Source organism: Callorhinus ursinus, unplaced genomic scaffold (assembly GCF_003265705.2).
Source record: "Callorhinus ursinus isolate GAN/ISIS: 27379988/994484 unplaced genomic scaffold, GSC_fseal_2.0 scaffold4, whole genome shotgun sequence".
Classification (NCBI taxonomy): Eukaryota; Metazoa; Chordata; class Mammalia; order Carnivora; family Otariidae; genus Callorhinus; species Callorhinus ursinus.
In genome coordinates, this window is record NW_027397066.1 from 57,679,610 (window position 1) to 57,701,387 (window position 21,778).

General features: G+C 37.2%; 1 protein-coding gene across 4 annotated transcripts in view; it reads right to left on the reverse strand.

The window, feature by feature from the left end:
- Nucleotides 1-21,778, reverse strand: part of ADAMTS3 (ADAM metallopeptidase with thrombospondin type 1 motif 3) — a 257,797-nt gene that overhangs the window by 139,818 nt on the left and 96,201 nt on the right. The window lies entirely within an intron of this gene.

Here is a 21,778-nt window from a genome sequence, read left to right on the forward strand (position 1 = left end):
GCCTCTTTAAGCTTCAGTGGAAACGCTGCATTTCCAATATTTATTAATTTGAAGAACTCACTCATATTTGTCCTATCTTAAACGAACACTTGATGATTTTATACATTATTTTTCCCTCCTCAAGCCTCATCCTTCCATACTAAAAAAGTTATGCTTGCATTCATTGCCTTCTACCTCACTAATATTTAGAGTCTTTTTCTGACGGTTTCCTCTTTTATTTAGAAAATACCAGGACTATATTCAGTACTAGAGCTGGATAGAAATGATGGTTTTTGTCTGAAATTGGCTCCTCATTAGGTATCAAGTCCACATTACAGTCAACTAGTTACAGCTCATATTTCTAATTTAAAGGTCATGCATTAATATGTAGTATTAATTTAAATTTCTGTGCTTTTATTTGAAGATAAAGTTGAAGAAGTAACTTGTGTTAGTGTGGGAATTGTAATTATTTTGGAAATACACATTGGATCTAGAAGTAAGTCATATTTTTCTTCTGAGGCCCTTGGCTTATTCTCCATTTTCAAATACAAGATCACTGGCTCTCATGAAACATGGGCTGGGCCTTGGGGATGCTCATCCCTTCTAGCTGTCGCTCTAACAGTTCCACCACTCTCTGTTGAGCAACAGAGACATGAAAGGTAGGTACACCTTCCCAAATGGCATTTGTTTACAGCAAATATGCCTGACTGTAGCTTTTCTATTGCATTCAAATCTGTTCCCTGGTTTCCATTCTGACTTCTTCCACCTGGCATGCTCTATGCCCTCCTTCCCCTGTGTAAGCTTCATGAGGAAGTCTTGGAAGCTAGGGTGTTCCCATCATCCCCCTGATGCTCTGCACAAACAGCCCTTGACTTTATGTGACCATGGCTCACGAGAAAACATCGCCACTGCTCCTTCACCATGCTTAGTCCTTACCCTCTTGAAGAAACTTCTAGCCTTCACTAAAAAGAACACTGAGCTGATGGGCATTGGATACTCATGCTGACCTCCGAGACCTAACTCCCATATTTGGAGCTGTTTTCTCATCTGGTCAATCACTCTTCCCCTACTCCTGTACCGTGAAATGCAGTGTTTTTTACAAGGGGCCTGATTAATCTTTACCCTTCAGAGCTGTTCCTACTGTCAATGGATCTCCTCTACAAATGTAATTTCCAACATTTTTCTCATGCTTTCTAGTTGTCATTTTAATCTCTTTAGCATTGGTGTCCTATTCGTCTATCTCTTTTAACCAGTAATTTCAACATCACTGTTTTTGCCCCTCTCAAGCATGTATGGTTTAATAACGTTCATAAAACACATCCAAACTAAGCACAAACAGTACCATGTCCAAGGCTTAAATGTCCACGCTCATCACTCATGCCATCCATTGGTGGTAGCAGTATTAAAGTATTAACTGGCTTTATCTTGAAAACAGTGGTCTGTTGATATACATTTAAGTTTATAAACTGAGGTTTATCAGCATGGGGCTTATTCATTTTTATTCTAGTCTTTTCTTTGCACCAAATCCATCCAGTCACCATGTTCTATAAAGTTTCTTACTTTCTTACCCCATCCTTCTATTTCCACCACCACTTCCTTAGTTACGGACCTCATCATTGCTCATCTGGATTACAGAAACTGCCTCCCATCTTGAGACTTCCCATAAATCATAATGTTTCTCCCAGATGAGTGCCTAACTGTTGATGGAAACAGTGGTCAATGAAGCAACTCTGAGCACTGGGCAATGGCTAGTGTGGACACTTGAAAGTGATGGGGAGGCAGTGAGGATTAGCTCACATGCCTTTAAAAAACATTTCTACATACCTTCTATTGCAAATATTCAAATCCCAGGCCCCATGATATTACTTTCCCCACCAAGCCAGATTCCATTTCCTGGCTCTCTTTTTGCAGTTGGCTGTGAACCGTGTTACTGTATCCTACCCAGGGAAGTAAGTGGTAGTGGTGAATACCAAGAATAGGGCTAGCTCAATAAATCCTCCCATGTGGGCTTCCTTAGGCTGTTTCCATTATGACTGGGCAAACACAGGTAACACAAAAATTTAACACAGCTAAGCCTCTCCCTTAGAAGGCAATGAAAATTTAAGCTAAGCTGAGGTGATATCAATGGCAAGGCAATGCTGGGTCACATGACCCTCGACAACTCCATGGTCAAAAAATCTAAGAGCCTACCCTTTTATTCATTAATTTAAGCAAAGCTTAATTTAAAAAGTACCTGATCTAAAGCACCATACTAACTCTGAGAAACAAACTGAGGGATCTAGAGGGGAGGGGGTGGGGGGATGGGTTAGCCTGGTGACGGGTATTAAGGAGGGTGCGCATTGCATGGAGCACTGGGTGTTATACGCAAATAATGAATCATGGAACACTACATCAAAAACCACACAAAAAAAAGTATAGGGGCTATCTCTGTATTACTTCTTAAAATTGTGTGTGAATCTAAAATTATCTCAAAATAACAATTTTAATTAAGAAAATATATATGATAAAAAAATTAAATAAATAAAACACCATTCTAGACACAACAGTAAATAAAAGCTTCTCAAAGATATGGTTTGTTTGCCCTCTAGTTTAGGGTAATCTAATCAAATAAACAAAATATATACCTACTGGTATTCAGTGAGGTACGTTACAGAAAGTCCAAAAAGTAAGTGATACCGCCCTTGAGACTCAAATCAAGTGAGATTTTTTTTCCCCCACAAGTTTACTACACACACACCACATTGTCAGTAGGAGCTGTTCATTCTACATCCAAAATGACTTAAAATCTATTCCAACTGAAATATCGCTAGTCTCCATGGGGACTTCACTTTGGCCACTGCTATTGTCCACACTGTCTCACATTCTCCTATAGCACAGAAGCCAAAATGGCTCTTGTAAGCTATCATATTATTTTAGACAAATGAGAATGTGGTAACAAATGAGCAGGATGTGTAATAGCTCAACACATAAGGCGCTTTGTTCTTGCTCACATAAAAGCTCAGGATAGTTCTAGGTCAGCTGGGAAGGGGTTCTGTTCCACACAGCCATGCAGGTGTCCATGCTGAAAGTGGCTCTACCATTTCAAGAGGGGCTCCCAAGTTTGCCCAGTCAGAAGGCAAACAGCATGAGGAAGCCCCCACAGGAGGTTTTTATGAGCTAGTCCGAGTCGTGGGGCTATTCACCACCACTCACCATGTAGCTATTTACCACTACCATTTACTTCCATGCATAAGATACAGTCACACAGCTCCAAGCCCACTGCAAAGAGAACCAGGAAATGGAATCTGGCTGGGTGCCCAGGGAGAAGAGACAAGTGGATTTTAATGAACAGATGGCAGTCTCAACTTCAAATAAGATCATGTCACGCCTTTGCTTAAAACACTTCAATTGCTTCCCATTGCACTTAAAACCACACTCCTTCTCATGGCCTTCAGCGCCTGCGCCTCATTTGGCCCTGCCCATCAACCTCAGGCGGCGCCACACTCACCTGGCTTACGATGCACCATCCTCAGGGCCTCTGCCCAGTTCTGTTTTTCCTTTGGTATTTCCAACCTCCTTATTGCCTCGGGCCTTTGAAATGCTGTTGGTTCTACTTAGAAGGCTCCTCTCCCAATATACCACACTTTCCTTAGTGGGCTATTTTTCATTCTCTGGGGGTCTCAGCTTAAATGTGAATTCCTTAGAAATGACTTCCTTACCTCTACATACATTAGGTGCTCCCGTCTAAATTAGGACCCATCTTAGCTCATCATTCTGACTCAGAGCTGTGTGCTCTTTGATCTCATGACCCTTCACACAAATTTCAGGTCGTTTTACCTAAATGTTAAATGTATTATCCTCTGTCTCCCCAAGGGCACTGTCAACTCCTGAGGCAGATTCTCTTCATTCGTCTTGGCCTCCATAAGCCCCAGAACTACTGTTAGTACAAAATATGTCTCCAACCCATTTTTTTATGAAAAGCTACAGGAATGAATGGTATAAGTGAGGGGATAACAACTTTTCAGACTTGTAGTGGTCTTCAAAAGGTGGTGTGAGAGAAGGCATGAGAAGCGAGACCGTTCAGGCTTGAGCAAGGTTCTGAAGTGCAAAAGCCTAACACATGCTTGAGGGCAGTGAGTAACCCGCTCATTCAGAGTAGTCTGTGTGGAGCAGTTCTGGGAAATGAAGCAATGGAGGACTCATGTCCCTCGAGTCTGAACTCTAACATGCAGAATGAGAACAACCACGACAACAGTGGATCAGTGGATGAGAACAAAGCGGTTTGGGAAGATTGATCTGACAATTACCTGACAGAGGGAAGAAAAGACTAGAAAGCAAGCAACATGAGGTTAAGTCAAAGTCCAGGAGGTAGAAGTGACAATGGGAGGAGAAAAGGGGAAAGAGGAGGGAAAAGGAATGAAGAGTAATTACAGGAGAAAGTAAATACTTGGTGCCTTTTGAAACCTAAGTTCCTTCTGCTTTTACAGACTCCCCTTCTCACTCAGATGAATAACCAAAGTTCTTATGAGGCCCACTGAGCTTACCCTGCTCTTGGCACCACCACCTCTTGGGCCTGTCTCCTTACTCACTGTTGCTAGCTCCACTCTAGCCACGGGCTCTTTACTGATCCCTTTTGTTTTTGTTTCTGTTTTGTTTTGTTTTTAACAAGGCCTAGCCTAGGTGATTGTCACCCTTTGAGAACATAAGCTTCACCAAGCATGGCTTTTGTCCCATTCACTGCTGCATCCCAGGGCCCAGAACAGTGCCTGAGTCAACGTAGGTGTCTAATATTTGAGGGAGAAGAAATTAACGTAAGCAATGGGCAAATGAAAATAAACCCTCTTAGGGGTTTCCTCTTAGGGGAAGTTGAAAAGGAATGGCAAGAAGATATGGGAGGAACACAGAGAAGAGTGTATGGGCATCTCAGCCGGAGAGAGTTTTATCAAAATAAAAGTAACTGCAGTAAAGAAGACACAAAGAATGAGGACTGTGGGAAGTAAATTAAAAAAACGTATCTAATTAGAGTGACAGGGGCTGAAGAGATATTAAAAAGAGTTATGGGGGGCGCCTGGGTGGCTCAGTCATTAAGCCTCTGCCTTCAGCTCAGGTCATGATCCCAGGGTCCTGGGATCGAGCCCCGCATCGGGCTTCCTGCTCTGTGGGGAGCCTGCTTCTCCCTCCCCCACTCCCCCGTTTGTGTTCCTGCTCTAGCTTTCTCTCTCTCTGTTAAATAAATAAATAAAATCTTAATAAATAAATAAATAAATAAATAAATAAATAAATAAATAGCTATGGAAGAGGAAGTGGTCAAACCATATATATATCAGATCCTAGTCAGAGCCATTACAGGTAGATTTTTCTGCTGCTCTTTCTACCACACTATATTGATTTCTCTCACTTAGCAGCTACCAAATATAGGGTGACTATTCAAAAAGTACTCATGTTTTTAGACTAGACCACCCCAAGCAGAAAATCATCAGTACTAACAGTTAAGTACTGAAGGCTCTTTTATCCACTGAGATATTCATTTAGGGAGTCATGCATTCAGTGGACATTGTTGGAAGTCCAAAGACCATGCACTGTCACACCCCAACATTAAATAACACACTCCTGCTCTCAGATCCCCAGTTTGATTTCACAATAGAATACAAGAGAGTGACTTAGAGGAATAAAACCCAACATATAAAACGAAAAAGACTCAGACTGTGTCCTTCCAAGTACTGGGATTATGTATCATGCTGCCAGGTATTTACAACTTTGAAATTTTAACTTAGGAATTTTTAGAAATGTCACACATAAGAAGACATATAGTCCTAGAAGATTCTGTTAAACAGATGCAATCATTTTTAACCCATCTTCAATGTTACTTAAATGATGTATGATATCAAGGTAATATTTTATAAATTCCCCTTTGTGACACAAAGCCCTCCACATTTACCATTCTCTACTCCCATGTAACAATTCAGGAAATATTTATTGTATTTCTCAAACTATTTCCCAAAATTTAACACAAATGAAGTTTTAAAATATTTATTATGTTGAGGACAGCATTAAGTATATTATATTAAACACATTTTATTTTTTAATTAAGTCTTCACACGGGCCCTTTGACAGCATTTTGGAGGGGATATTTATAAAACAATAATCTAGGCTAAAAATCCAGCTGCATAATTCCCCTCTCATCTGGTCAACTCTTCCAGCTACCTCACTCAACAAACACTGCCAAGAATCCAGAATTAAGCCAAATAGCCTCTGAGGATGGAAACAGCTATCACAAAGGCCACACTCCTTACTCACTAGGAGGGGTCCTCACAGCCTTATTTGACACCCAATTCTAATAAACCAGGTTAGATAGTTTCCTAATTCTCATCAGAGTGTAAATGGCAAACAAGAGTAAGGGGTGTGGGATATAGGGACTTTCAGGTGAGATAATGTCTATGAATGCCCTTTGCAAACTATAAAGCCCTACAAAAAAGGTAAAACTCAAGTCTCTATATGTTGATAACAATAAACATCAGTCACTAAGAAAAGACTAAACTGAGTTAACTTGGTTTAAGATAAAAATCAGTATAAAAGATATTTTAAAGACTTCCAACAAGAATTACTAAGGTTTTCTTGAAAACTCTGTGCCAGATAATCTAAATAACTTACGCTATGGAAACATTCCACTTTTAACTGTGACACCTAAATACTGTTTTACTGCAGTGATTCTTGAATCTATTAAGGAAAGAGAGTAGAACTAGGTAGATTTGTGTAGATGTCAGGAAACATGTGCCAAATAATAGAACACATTATTGAAGCTGACGTCAACCAGATATCCATTGTTTTGTGCTAAATTGGTTACCATGTTATACTAGGTCATAGCATAGAAAAGCAATAATAAATTTCACACACCTATTTTTTGGTTTTTTGCTTTTTAAAATGTCTATTAAGTTTTAAACTAGTTTATTTGAACTTAGTTTTAAATGTCTAGAAGAGGCTCTGAGAAAATTTTACATTAATGTTGTGTGTGTATGTGAGAGAGAATAATTGTAGATATACTATTCAAGAAAGACTATCATTAGACCTTAGTGGTACAACAGCTCCATGTTAATTCACGAAGTTTCCTTGAAAACACATTTTGAGACTTGCCACTTCACTATGATGCTTCCTCCAACATTTATTCTATCAGTGTACCCATAGACACATTGCCTGGTCCCATTTTATCATCAGAATGGACAGATGTTATTACGATTTCCAAATCTTTCCTGAATTTCAAGGAGTATTTCAATGATATCCCTAAAATTTCTACAGAGGAGACATTGAGGAAGACAAAAGAGTTGAGAAAGGCAAGAAAATAGTGAGTAGAACTGATTCAAAGCCGTATCTGGTAAGCAAAGACAACATTTCTTTTTTACATTAAAGAAACTTAATTATTTGAGATGTATTTGGAGAGAGTTTATGAAAATGAAGAAGTAACTAAAATATTCCCCAAGCCATGTCACTGATTTCCATAAAGTTTTCCCTTATTCCAAAGCCAGAAAAAACTTTTACTACTTTGGATTCCAGCATTTTATTTTTATGTCTATGGTACTTATCATTGTCAATTTTTATTTTAATCATTTACGTTTTAACTATGCAAGTCCCTGGAGATTAAAAGATGTTGAGTAAGGTGTCAGCTGAATCAAAATATAAATCTGATTAAATTCCAGATTTATATTTAGGTTTGGCTGGCATTTCATTTAACAATGATCCTCCTGGAGATGACTTCTGAATCTCAACAGCATCTAACATAATCCCTTGCAAACTGATAACACTAAATGTATATCTGCAGAATCTGTTCTATGAAGGGGGTGAACAGGCTCTCCTATTCAGGCAGGTATTATGATTAGAGCCCTAAATTAAAAAAGAGAGAGAGTGATTGCAACCATCTTGACTCAATTAATTTTGATTCAATTAATTGTTAAAGCAAATGGATCTAACCTTAACCAGCAATACTAGACATAATCATTTCAGTTCTTCAATTAAAAAGCATAATCTCCAACCCTCCAAGTTCCCTGATTATCCAAAATCTAGATTGTAAGAAATAAAATTCCAGGAAGATTTCCTGAAGACTAAAGGATTTTCTATACATTCAGTTTAATTCCTCTTATTTACTCTAATCTCTACTACCAGCCCCTGCCTCAGTTAAGCCATGCTACGGTTATTTGGGCCCCTAAATCAAACAGTTTTCACTCAACTATGCAAAGTGTTAAAGCCATCAAACTATGATGAAGGAGATTATATCAAAAAGCCCTAAGAAGCCCATTATTGTAATAACAGCATGTTGTTGAGGACCTCTCTCAATATCATACATTGTTTGCTACATGAGAATCCAGGAAGAAAAATCTCTCAGATTTTAGTAATAGGAACAATTTTGCTTCTTCTGAAAAACTGGTTTATGTCTATTTCATAAGCATTGTAATTATGTAACTAACAATATCTGTAAGAAAATTTGAAGTCAAATGTTTATTCTAACTTTAAGACAATCTTGTGCCATGAATCCTTAGATATCAACCTTCTTTTGGACATCAGTTTCCCTTCCCTTATTTTCCCTTCTTGTTGACTTATTCTATTTTCAATATCGTATTGTGTGAATACATATAAACTGCCATGTATCTTTTCATATTGAAAGAGGTAGGTACTTGTTGAATGAAACTACATGCCCTATATACTTCAAGTTAAAACTAAGACAGCATTATGGCTTAATCAGAAACAAGAAAGCATAGTGTTCTGGAAATGTATAAATTATAGGATTAAATATATTAACAATGGTTAGTGTTATCCAATATTTCACAAATATGCTGGTATGATGTACCTCAACAGTCATGATAAGTTTGGTGCTGAATATTCATAAATGTAAAATATCCAAAGATGTTAAATCACAGAATTTTCTTCATGGAAGAAAACCGAAAAACCCAAATTATGCAACACTCTTAAGTATCTTTTGCAGTTTAAAAGTCAATGTAGTGGTTGAACAATGTAAAAAGAAAGTGGGTGGACTGTGGCTCACCCACAGCTACAATGCTACTGCACCTGTACAGTTACAGAGGGAAAGAATGGGGTACAACAGGGAAGCGAGGGAGAAAGGATGTGAAGGGGACTGAATGTCAAGATGGGTGGGAGGAGAACTTTCCCTAGTCCTCATTTTCAGAAAGTCTTAAAAATCTCTAGTAAAATGATTTTCATAAGTGTTTGACATTTATGGACTTTTATGGCATATAAAATACTGTATTCATTTAAAGAAAAGCTTTATTCCTCTTCATAAAGAGGATAAATCACCCCTTAGTGTATCTGATTTTTTCGAGTTTTCACATTAAGGCATTTTATCTAGTAATCTTCCTGAGTCAAGATGAGGTTCTAATACATACAAGAAAATTGCTAAGAAAAGACTTAAATTAGGTGACTAAAACCCTGACAGAATCAAAGACTGCAAACATTCATTTTTGTTAACAAGAGAAATTCGGAAAACCAATAGATCCTTTCCTTTCCAACTAAATGCTCAGGATTTCCTTTATAATCTTACCATTAACCCATTAACATACCTAACTACTAGGCTTAAAGATAAGATGAACCTACCTCATCTTAGCGTAAAGAAGGAAACTAGCTTGGCTGACAAGATTTGGGTTCTGGACATAGCTTTGCTATTCACTAGCATGACTTTCGAAAAGTCATTTAAACTCTTTGGAGCTCAGTTTTATAATCTGAAAAATTACGAGAGTTTTACTAGGTAATCTCTAAAATGATCTCCAATTAAATGATCTTTCAATGTTAGATCTCCCAGGAAAGATGGGAATTTGAAAGGCTGGTCCCTGCCAACATCCCAAGACCTGCTTATTCACATGATAAATAACTTGAAATATGACTATAAGACTAATGTAAAGTAGGTCGCAAACTTTAGTGTGCCAAAGAAACTGGGTCCCAACCTCAGAGACTTTCCATGTTCCAACCCAGAGAGTCTGATTCAAAAGGACTGGGATGGAGATCAGAAATCTGCAATTTTAACAAGCACTTCAGATCCTGCAAATAGTAGTAGTCTGGAAATTATAGTTTGAGAAAAACTGCTTAACAAATAATGTGCCAATCAAAATGAATTTCTGGATATTTATTCCCTTACTCTAAAAACAAATTTTAAGAAGATGGCTATTTAAAGGAAACATGAGTCAATGGAATCTATGAATTGAACTCTGTATAATTAAAATACATAACAGTCATCTACTAAAGATAAAATATGTATACATTTCTTGGGTTTTTAAGAGTTTGTAGGAAGAGTCAGGGTGTCTTAACAGTTTTAAGAAACAAACAAAAAAAGTTATAAGAAACAAATTAAAAATCATATTCTTTCATTTAGTATAAAATAAATATCTACTAACAGTTGTCACAGGAGAGAAAAAGCTTTATAAATTCAACAATTAAAAAACAGTTCAAGGGGAACGTAAAATCCAAAAGAACCTAACTTTTTTACCCTTGAAATTATTCAAAATAGCATTATAATACATAGCAAAATACATAATCATTCCAAACCTCCTTGGGTCACAGAGATTAATTATTAAACCTAGGATTGTGCATATTACATTTTGAGGACACAAACTGAAGATATGTTTACTGTTCCTGAAAAGAATGTAGGTCACAATTAACATTAATAGTGTTAAAATTTAGTAATGACAGGTATAATTTAAAGTATAGAAATTTTGCTTGTAAATAGGAGTTCAATCCAGATCAGTTCAACAATTCCTTTAGCACTTACTATTTTTCTGCCATTGGGTGGATACTGGCAAGCCCTATCGTGGTCAATGTTTCCTAGGGTAGTGTTTCTCAAACTCTAAAGTATAAATGAATCACCTGGAGATCTTGTCAATGCAGAGTCTGATTTAGCACTCTTAAATTCTATATTTCTAATAAACTCCCAGGTCATGTTCATGCTTCTGGTCCCTGTATGACACTTTGAGTAACAAGGTCATGGGACATTTCAACCTGATTGAGTTAAACAGGGGAAATCCCATGAATCAGACAGAGGTCAATGTGGCAGATTTTATTTACCAAAGATGGCCTACAACACAATCTTCCATCCCACATTGGTTTTGTTATTATGAGCTTGATACTTCCTGTCAAAAGGTAGAATTTAACTGCCCTCCCTTGAATCCAGGCCAGCTTTTATCACTTACTATTATATTTATCAAAATAATGTAGTAGAGGTGTCACTGTGTGATTTCTCAGCCTAGCTGGGGAGAAGCCTTGCAGGTTCTGCCTCAGTCCCAAGGACCACTCTCTCTCCACATGTCCCCTCTCAGATCCAGCTGCCACACTGAGAAGCCCAAGCCATATGAAGAGGCCATGTGCAGGCACTCTGGTAACAGCTGAGGCCTTCGAATCACTCAGCCCAGCCACCAGACATGCAAATGAAGAACCCAGCTCCTTAGAGTCCCAACACTCAGCCATTCAAATCACTCTTGTCTTTTGAGCATTTCCAGATGAGGACCCAGACATTCTGGAGCAAAGACAAATCATCCACACTTGTCCTCTGAATTCCTGACATACAAAATCCATGAACATAATAAAGTTGCTGTTATTTGGCACCCTAAATTTGGGTAGTTTGGTACACAACAATGGAAAGCTGAAAGAACTGAGTTAGAGTTAAGAAAGAAAAAGAACACCTAGTGAATAAAAGCAATATACTTGATCCTTACATAGTATTTTGAAGTGTTTGAGACAAGGTTGTATAGTGAAGACAGGGAAGGTCTGATGATAGAGACAAAGCTTCCAAAACTGTTACAAGAACTCAAGGGAAAAGTCTGGCCGGAACAGAAGGTAAGTCCCGAGATGAAGCATGAGATTATAACAGAAACTGAGTGGGAACAATAGCAAAGGAAACTAGAAGGCATCAGCAACAAATAAATAGCAACCAACTAGAAACCCAAGAACATATAAAGGAATTTAAAAATGGAACATGGACTGTTAAGATTTTAGGGTAGTTTCTGTAACATCAATGAAAACTCTTTCACCAGACGAACTAGAATACACATAAAGCAAAACATAAATCAAACTAAAGCAAACAAAGAAAAAGTTGTGAGGAGAGAAACAGAAGTGATGCAAATAGACAGAATACCGAGTGGGCATAAATAAGAAAACAAAGAGAGAATTATGGTGCAATGCTACAATGACTCATGGAATCCTGTGATACTTCCTCTGAACAAAAATTTTTGAGTTCCTACTGTGGGTCATTCATTGTTCCAGGAACTGGGAGTACAGTGAGGAATATGACAAAGTCACCATTCCATAAAGCTTAAAATGCTAGGGAAAACAACAGACAAGTAAGTAAGTGATGTATTTTCATATAGTGAAAAAGTGTTATGAAGAAAATATAGCAGGATAAAGGAACAGAGATATTCAAGGGGAGAGGAATGGGAAAGATCTAGAAGATGTGCATATGCTGAATATAAACAAAAAAGAGCCTCTGAAGAGCAAGTAGTAATGAGAGAAAAAGCCAAGAGTCATTATGCATAAAGTAGCCAACAGATGAGAAGAAAGCCCAAGATAGCTTCCTAACCCCAACCACAGTCCAGCAGGTGTTGGGTCAGAAATTTGGGAGTCATTCTTGATCCTTCTGTAGCAGAGGCTGCTGGTACTCACCAGTACTTGTGTTTCCCTCATCCTTCTAGACATACAGGAGAACTATACTTCCCAGCCTTCTCTGCAATTAGGTATGTCCAGATACCAGCCAATGCAATGTGGGTGAAAATGACATATGCCACATCTTAGTCTGGCCTGTAATACCCTCCCCAGCATCCTCCATGTCAGAGGATGGGAGAAGAGAAAGGTTAGGTATTTGTCTCTATCTTCCTTTCCCACCACATCATACATCTGACAGTGGTATGCCTCAGGTACCTTTTACCATGGCCCCAATTTTTAATACCATATCCCTACCTTATCTATCCCTTGTGGCCTTGGGACAATAACAACATCCACCTCTTGAAAGGCTCTGGGTGCTTCATCATCCCACATTGGTTCCCTTATCCCTGCCCACATCTCTTTAAAGAGTCCCTTCAGGAAACTCTTCTCAGTTAAACCTCTTATAGAATGGTACTGCTCCCTACCAGGACCCTGACAGATATTCTACTCTACTTCATTAAAAGTTTACATTAAATAAAGAATATTTCACTGAGGTATTAAAGAGAACTAGTAACAATGATAGAACTTTAAAACTGAGGAGTGATCTTGGAAATCAACCTTGAGTCCTTCCACCTTATTTCATACCAATGGGACCAACAACCAGTAATGGAATTTCCCTTTTACATTGCCTAGTTATTCTATTTAGCTTACACCAAAAGAAAATAAATGCCAAATTTTTCATATTTTTCAGAACAATTATTTAGGAGATTCATAGTATTTTCAGGAAAAAAAATAACAAGATCCGATTCTCAAAATTAACACTCAGAAACTAGTTCTCCTTTGGAACAGGAGCCACCTCAGCTGGAACGAAAGAACATATATTTCTCAGTTCTCATTCTTTCAATGAAACCCGACTCTGTTTATAGAGCTGCCAAATGGCTGAAACAGCCCCAAACAGTTTACAGTATTGAAATATACTGACTTTTTTCCCTGATGATCTTCTTATGATGGAAAAAACAAGCTTTAACCACAGCTGACCCTGATCATTAATGTCAGCTCCTGATCAAAAGCCACACCCTGCCTGCAAGTCACATTAAAATGCTAAAGCATCTCTCCAGCTAGTTTAGTAGCAGCCAATGTCCACTATCAAGCTCTGTGGATACAGACTTTTTCTAGTTCCCTCCTTCCCTCTAAATTTACACTTGCTCGGCAGCACTCACCTCATGTCTTGAGTTTCTTCTGATGTTCTTGCCCTGAGATGCAGCAGTAGCTAATACACCATCTCAAGAAAAGGTTTATCTGTCAAAGAACCTATACCTTGCTTCAAAATAAGCCTTGACCCTGATGCATTAAATATGAGGCTAAAGCATTTGTTGTTTTGATAGCCACATTTGTTGATCTAATGTCTGTCAGGCACAGAGTCCAGTGATTCACACAATTTTATTTAATCCTCCTGAACCTTCCTTTGCACACCTGTGCTATATGAAAAGTGTGACATCACACGAACATGGTATCATTCTATGACAAAATTTATTGAAGTTACGTGCTGGCATTAAAATATGTCTCTCAATGTCACAAACTTTGTTAAGTAGTATGCTTATGCATAAATGATTTTCCAAGCATTTACAGTTATTATTTCTTACAAAATCTCTGAAGAATAAGAGCTGTGCTTTCCATTATGTATGCCAGCCGATTAATGCTTTTTATTCTTTTTAAATTGTAAATGTAAATCACAGAGATATGAGTAGGGATTAGAAAAAGATTGTTTTCAACAACAAAGCATAGTTTTTATAGAATGGCTGGCCTCTATTGCTCCCTATTACTATTCTGTACATCAACCAACTAGACTAATAAGATAAAATCCTAGTGAAAGCGTAGCTGGCCGTAGCTGGTGGTACATACTAACTATCAAATACAGATGACAAGCCTCTGCTTTCAAACCCGAGCACATCCTGATCTTTAAATAGCCGCTTAAGGAAAGCGTAAAGAGACCAATGCTGGTCAGCACCCTGAGATTCATATGCTACAAACAAATGGAGCCTCACTTCCATTCAACATGTAAGAAGTACCCCAAAAGAAGTTAGTTATGTACCTAAGTGTTTGAGGTCCACATATATGGTACTGTAAAAGTGATAACAACATCAATTTAAACTTATATAGCCCATTCCATATTTATTTGTTCTCTCAATCTTTAAAACCTTCTTGTGCTATTTAAATACTAGGACTGAAGTTAAACCACATGCCCAAGGTCATGTAGTAAGTGACACAGCTAGAATTTTAACCCGTATCTTTCAACTCCTAACCTGATGTTCTTTCTACTTTTTGCAAATATTGAACCACCCCTGCAGCCTAGGAATAAATCTGACTTGATCGTGATGAATAATTCTTTTAATGTACTGTTGGATTCAATTTGCTAGTATCTTGTTGAGAATTTTTGCATCCATGTTTATCAGGGTTATTGGCCTATAATTCTCCTTTATAGTAGGGTCTTTGTCTGGTTTTGGAATCAAGGTAATGCTGGCCTCATAGAATGAGTTTGGAAGTTTTCCTTTCATTTCTGTTGTTTGGAACAGTTTGAGAAGAGTAAGTATTAACGCTTCTTTAAATGTCTAGTAGAATTCCCCTAGGAAGCCATCTGGCCCTGACTTTTGTTTGTTGGGAGATTGATTACTGATTCAATTTCTTTGCTGGTATTGAGTCTATTCAAATTTTCTATTTCTTCCTATTTCATTTTTGGTAGTTTATGTGTTTCTAGGAATTTATCCATTTATTCCAGATTGCCCAATTTGTTGGCATATAGTTTTTCATAATATTCTCTTATAATTGTTTGTATTTTTGTGTTGTTGGTTGTGATCTCTCCTCTTTCATTCATGATTTAAAAGATCTTAGATCCATAAGAAATGCAAATCCTGGAGCTCTACTGTAGACCAACTAAATCACACCCTCTGAGGTTGGGTCCTATGGTAGGCAGAATGCTAAGGTGGCCCCCATTTCTTTATGACTGGCAAAGATTTAAAAGAAAAATAATCCTCAGTTCTTCAAAATTATGGAGAAACAAACATTCTTAAACATTAGTATTGGAATTACAAATTATTACAGCCTTTCAGGAAGACAGTTTGATAGCGTGGATTCTTAAAAATGCACATATCCTTTGACTCGGCGTTTCCACTTGTAGGAATTTGAATTTACATATGCCAAGTGGGATAATAAATAAGGATTAAATATTTCTTTTTTTTTTAAGATTTTATTTATTTGACAGAGGCAGAGACAGCGAAAGCAGGAACACAAGCAGGGGGCATGAGAGAGAGAGAAGCAGGCTTCCCGCTGAGCAGGGAGCCCGATGTGGGACTTGATCCCAGGACCCTGGGATCATGACCTGAGCGGAAGGCAGCCGCCTAACGACTGAACCACCCAGGCGCCCAAGGATTAAATATTTCAATTATAGCACAACCACATTTAAATTTTGTTAGGTATTTGTACTGCCACGGAAAGAGGCTGAACTCTAATGTTTAGCAAATAGCAAAATGCCATCAATAGTTTGCTCTACTTCATTTTAGTTTTAATAAAAAATCGTGTGTATAAATACATATAAATACCCCTTAAGAGACCAACAGTCTATTCTCATTAATCATGGTCATTTCATCTTATAAAGAACAAATGAACACTGAGCTAGCAAATGCTGAACCATTGCTCCTAGGGGAAATATAGGGTTTAATTCCTAAAAGCCTCTGGTCACAACATTTTCATCAAGCAATCAGCATATAACTCTGCTTTCGATGTGTTTCTATTTACAGACAACTTATTTAAATACATTACTGATTCATTAACATGGAGCTCATGGCCAACAGCATTATAATTCATGCCTGAACAAAGCTTCCCTAACGTATTTTGTCCATAAGGCACGCCACGGCCTCCTTGCGCTCAAGATTATTAGCCAGAACTTCAGCACTCCACTTGGAGACCATTTCAAACAGTGAAATCACCAATAAAAAACACAAAACTGCAAAAAAAAAATGTGGCACTAAGTAAACCGCAAGAAGGATACTTGTTACAGCCGGAGAACTGAAACAAGAAGGCAGAGTTACCTTGTTTGACCTCAACCAGGAACACGCACGTTTGGGCAACTCAAAATTTCTGCTGCTCTGTGCATGTCCGTGAATGATGGCAAAAACACCCCAGTGTTGATTCTGGTGGTACAAATAAATATTAGCAAGTAAGCAAATTTGCAAGTATGCAATCTGTGAGTAATGAGGCTTATGTAACAACATGTCAACTGAAGTCACATTTATGTACAGTATTCCTGAATTTCTCAACAATGAACATGTATAAAAAGGAAAAAGAAGTTTCTTTCCATTTTGAAAGAATAAAGAGGAATACATTTCACAGCTCGGATACAGCAAAGCCTACCCTCTGCCTAAACTGTGGATAGTTACATTAACTCTGTTAGAAGTATATGTTAACTTTTGAAACTTCTAATTGGCTGTCAGTTCCTTCAAGATAGTACATGGCATTTAGGAGGTGCTCCATAAATGGATGCATTTCCCGATTGGATGCTTTTCCTCAAATGTCAGTTTGTCCATGCTGCTCATATTATAAAACATTCTTCGATAAGGCAACAATTAAAAGTAGAGCTAAGAGTTGTGACATGGGCATTTTGCAAAACTCCTTCACATAGAAATCACTACTTAACACTAAATCTCATCAGGGAAGTCATCTTTGGGAAAGAAAACTAGTCTCTTTAATAAGAATCACCATGGAAGCACCGCACCACGAGAACCATCTGACATCAAAGACTTGTCAACCAACTTCCTAAAATATTCTCAAAGTAACTGGATATTTATATAAAACAAACAAACCTCTACACCAATTTATGGAAACAAAGATGATCACACTGCTAGTCTTTTGCCCATGGATCTGTATGCCCATGGATTTTATGGCCATGAACTGAACCCAATTTCTATCACTATTGATCATTCTCAAGTAAGTGTACAGGTTGAAAAATTGACACAGAATACATTCTGCAAGGTTGTGTGGTCAACAACATTCCAAAGCTCTCAGCCAGGTCTCAATATTGGTCCACTATGAACCAGTCCTCCATGGGGTCATGACTGCAGAAGCAATACTAGGATGAGCTCTCCTAGAGCCACGCGGCTTTGATCATTTCTAACAATCCTGAGTACTAACAATACTAACAATAACTCAGACCCATAAAGTGAAGAAAACAAGAATTTCTTCTGGTCTCACCCTGCTAGGTAAAGTCCTGTGGTATATTTATTAAGGTCATTTTATTAACAATAGGTAACACATTAATAGCAGTTAATGGTAAAATATAGGAAGTTTGGAGAAAACAAATAAAGGTATCCTTACTACTTATATGATTCTTTCTATTAAATAGGATGGGTGTTAAGTGTGATGTAACTGTTCCATTTTTTTGAATTCCCACAGATGTTTTGGTTTTTTGTTCCTTTTGAGTTTTAGCTATTGTGACTTAGAGTGAGTTCAGCCAGAGTAAATGGACAGTACCTTCCTTTACATGTATGAAAATTAGGGCCCAGGGGAGCAGCGTGGCTGCACACAGAGCTAACGGGGTAAGATAAGGATTCATAGTTCCATTAACAAAGCCTGCTGAAAGACTGAATGTATGATATTGTTCCTTCTTTTGTGTAGAAAAATTCTAAAGCAGTGTTTCTCAAATTTTTTGGTCTTAGGACGCTTTTAAGTCTCTTTAAAATTATTGAGGAACCCAAAGAGCCTGTGTTTGTATAGCTTATGTTTCTTGGTATTTATTCTATTAAGAATTAATAGAAATAATTTAGCAAATTTATAAAAATAGTAAAAAATAGCTAAAATTCATAAAATATTTTTAATTCACTTAAAAATAAAATAATGAGTCCATTACCTGGCAAAATAAATAATATATGTTATGGGGAAAAAAAGCCATGATTTTCAAAACAAAAAAAAATTTAGTGCAAAGAGTGCACTGTTTTATATTTTTGCAAATCTTTTCATGTCTGACTTAAGAGAAGACAGCTGGATTCTCCCACCTGCTTCTGAATTCAATCTGTTATAATATCTACCACACCTATTGCAGCCTCTGGAAACTCAACTGTATACCTGAATGAGAATGACAATGAAAGAAACAAATGATGTTTTAGTATCATTATGGAAATAATCTTGAACTCACAGAATCCCTGGAAGGATCTCAAGGACAAAGAGTGACCAACCTGTCAGGTTTAGCAGGATTATCCTAGTTTTATTTTTTTTTAGTTTTTATTTAACTTCCAGTTAGTTAACATACAGTACAATATTAGTTTCAGGTGTACAATATAGTGATTCAACACTTCCATACAACACCTGGTGCTCAATGCAACAAGGACCCTCCTTAATCCCCATCACCTATTTCACCCACCCCCCACCAACCTCCCCTCTGGTGACCATCAGTTTGTTCTCTGGAGTTCAGAGTCTGTTTCTTGGTTTGCCTCTCTCTCTTCATTTGTTTTGTTTCTTAAATTCCACAAAGGAGTGAAATCATATGGCATCTGTCTTTCTCTGACTCACTTATTTTGCTTAGCATGATACTCTCTAGCTAGTTTTAGCACGAAATCCCACGTCCTGGGGAAAATCCTTAGTCTGAGGCAAACCAAGAAGACTGGTCATGGTATTACACCCTAAGAATAGCGTGCTAAAACAAAATTTAAAAGATCAACTTGCTTAAGATCACAACATCCACAGACTACTGCTATGTCTTCAAAAACACAGGGCTACCTAACTCCTGGGTATGCATGTATTCGTTGGGAGTTTTATACAGTGCATATTAATAATGTACTAATTTGAAATCAGTGGAATCTTCTAAGTAACAAATACCTAAGCATATAAAAGTAGAGGCTTGATATGGTATATTAGGAAAAGTCAAAATTACACTATCTTTAATTTTCCGTGGTTTGGGACCTTGGGAATGAACTAATGTAATTTAATAAATGGCAATTAAAATATATTTATTTTTTGAAAGAAAAGTAGTCTGCACCATTTTATTAAGTACTTATTCACAAAATGCAATCATTCAGAATTCTATCACAGTAACTAATTACCTTAGACAACAACAAAAAATATTTAGCTTCCTGAGAATTAGCTCATTTTTATTTATTTTTTTAGAATTAGTTCATTTTTTAAAATGCTTTACTGAATAAAGTATATTAACTTTGCTTTATGACATTCAAATGCCAAGCCACATGTTTTCCCTCCATCACCTTTAGTTCCTCTTAAATGAAATTGTGTATGAGTAAGTCTTTAGTCAAATAATGCAGTCATCTGTTTCCATCATTTTTTCCTTTTTTTAGATGAAGGATTTCTTAAATGTTATGTATATAACAACTAACAGTACTAGTATGATCTTTTAACAATTCCTAAGATCCTTTTTTTTAAAACATGAATGACAAAATCATATTACTTAGATTAAAATGTTATAAGAAATCACCATCGTAACCAGTGATTTTCCTTCATGGGAGATATTTTACATTATTGAATTGGCAACAGACATTCATTTCAAGCTCAAGACATTTTTCTTGCCATCTTTCTCACAAAATTAAATGTGTACCTACAGTTGCTATGTTACTGGTATAAGCCTTACCTTGGCATAGTAATTTTGTTTAAATAAATCATTTTCTGAAAAGGTGTTTGCTGAAACTTTAAAATGTATTTCCAAAAGCAATAATCCCCTTACAGAAAAAATGTGTCTCCCTTCTCCAATTTTTTTTGAGGTATTTTTTTATTCTTCAATTGTCTGTAAGGTCATTAAAAAGGATATTTATGATTTTTTATAAAGGAGTATGTCTCATAATGTCAGTGCAAAATTTCAGAAGATATGCAGAACATGATTTAATAGCTTTTCTATTTCAAATTTTCAAAAGCAAACTATTTTACAAGGAAATACCACTAATATTTCAAACTCCACAATTTTGATAAAGGTCATTTGTAATTGCCTGAGAGAATAATAATTATATGATATGAATAATGTAAAAAAGCATCAAATAGGCAAAGATAAGGTAAGCATCACAGTATTTTTCAAACACATTTCAAAAGGGACAAAGGTCTGAATTCCATTTGGTAGTCATGCATCAAAATCTGGTAAAAGTGTAGAATCTAAAAGTTATGTTTATTGTAGATCAACTGCTCTATTGCAGAAACCACACTCACACACTAATGTCCCTGCCAGTTTCTCCAAATTTTAGCTTACTCTCCAACAACTTTTCAAGGGGGAAAAATTACTTTCCCGCTTAAAAACGTCCATGGGTGTCTGTTCCTAGAAGATGAAGCCTAAACTTCTTAGCAGAAGTATATCATGCTCATTCAGTCCCCCAAACACCTCATCTGTTGCCAATTCATTCCTTCAACAAGTAGGCCTAGATGCCTATCAGCACCTGGCCCACAGCTATGCTCAACCACACTGTTGTATCAGTAACAGCAAGTGGATACATGAAGTAAGACAGGAGTTGAGGGTTCGTGAATAATTATTTAAATTATATCACTGTTTGGGAGAGACAGGGATCCAGCTCCATGTGGATGAAGTGGGGCATAAAGCCCTCCATTTCTCCACTCTGGAAAGACGCTGAGCAGGTCCACCAGGTTCAGACCCTGAGGCTAAGGCAGAGGAATGGAGTAACACTTTGATGTCTACACACTACAAAGAGTTGATTTAGAAACTGCATGGTTTCCAACTCTTGTGGATGCCCACAGATTATACAAACCCACTTTAATTATTCTCTGGACTTTTTGTTATCAAAAATTGCAGTCCCATTACTTACAATTGCCCATTATTCACCCTATGTGCCAACAATCCTCTCCAGATTAGGAGCATCCTGCTTCTATTAGAATGGTTTTCTCATCAGAGGTTGCATCTTTGTCATGAGGAAAAGGCTAAACACAGTGTTGGTCTTGGTTTATTCATCAATCAACTCAATACTATAGCTACCGGTGTAAATATTCATAGCCTTTCCATACACAGAACAATTTTCTGGTGTTCCCAAACACATTAAAATGAAACAGAAGCCTTAACAAAAGGTCCTCAGTAAGTGGCTACATTTGTTGATTTTGCAACTTAATGATGTTGAGGCCTCTGAGCCACTCCTGTGGCCTCTTCCTCATGGACACTAGATGACTGCTGCAGCTTCAGCCATCATGTTTGCTTTAGATTCTG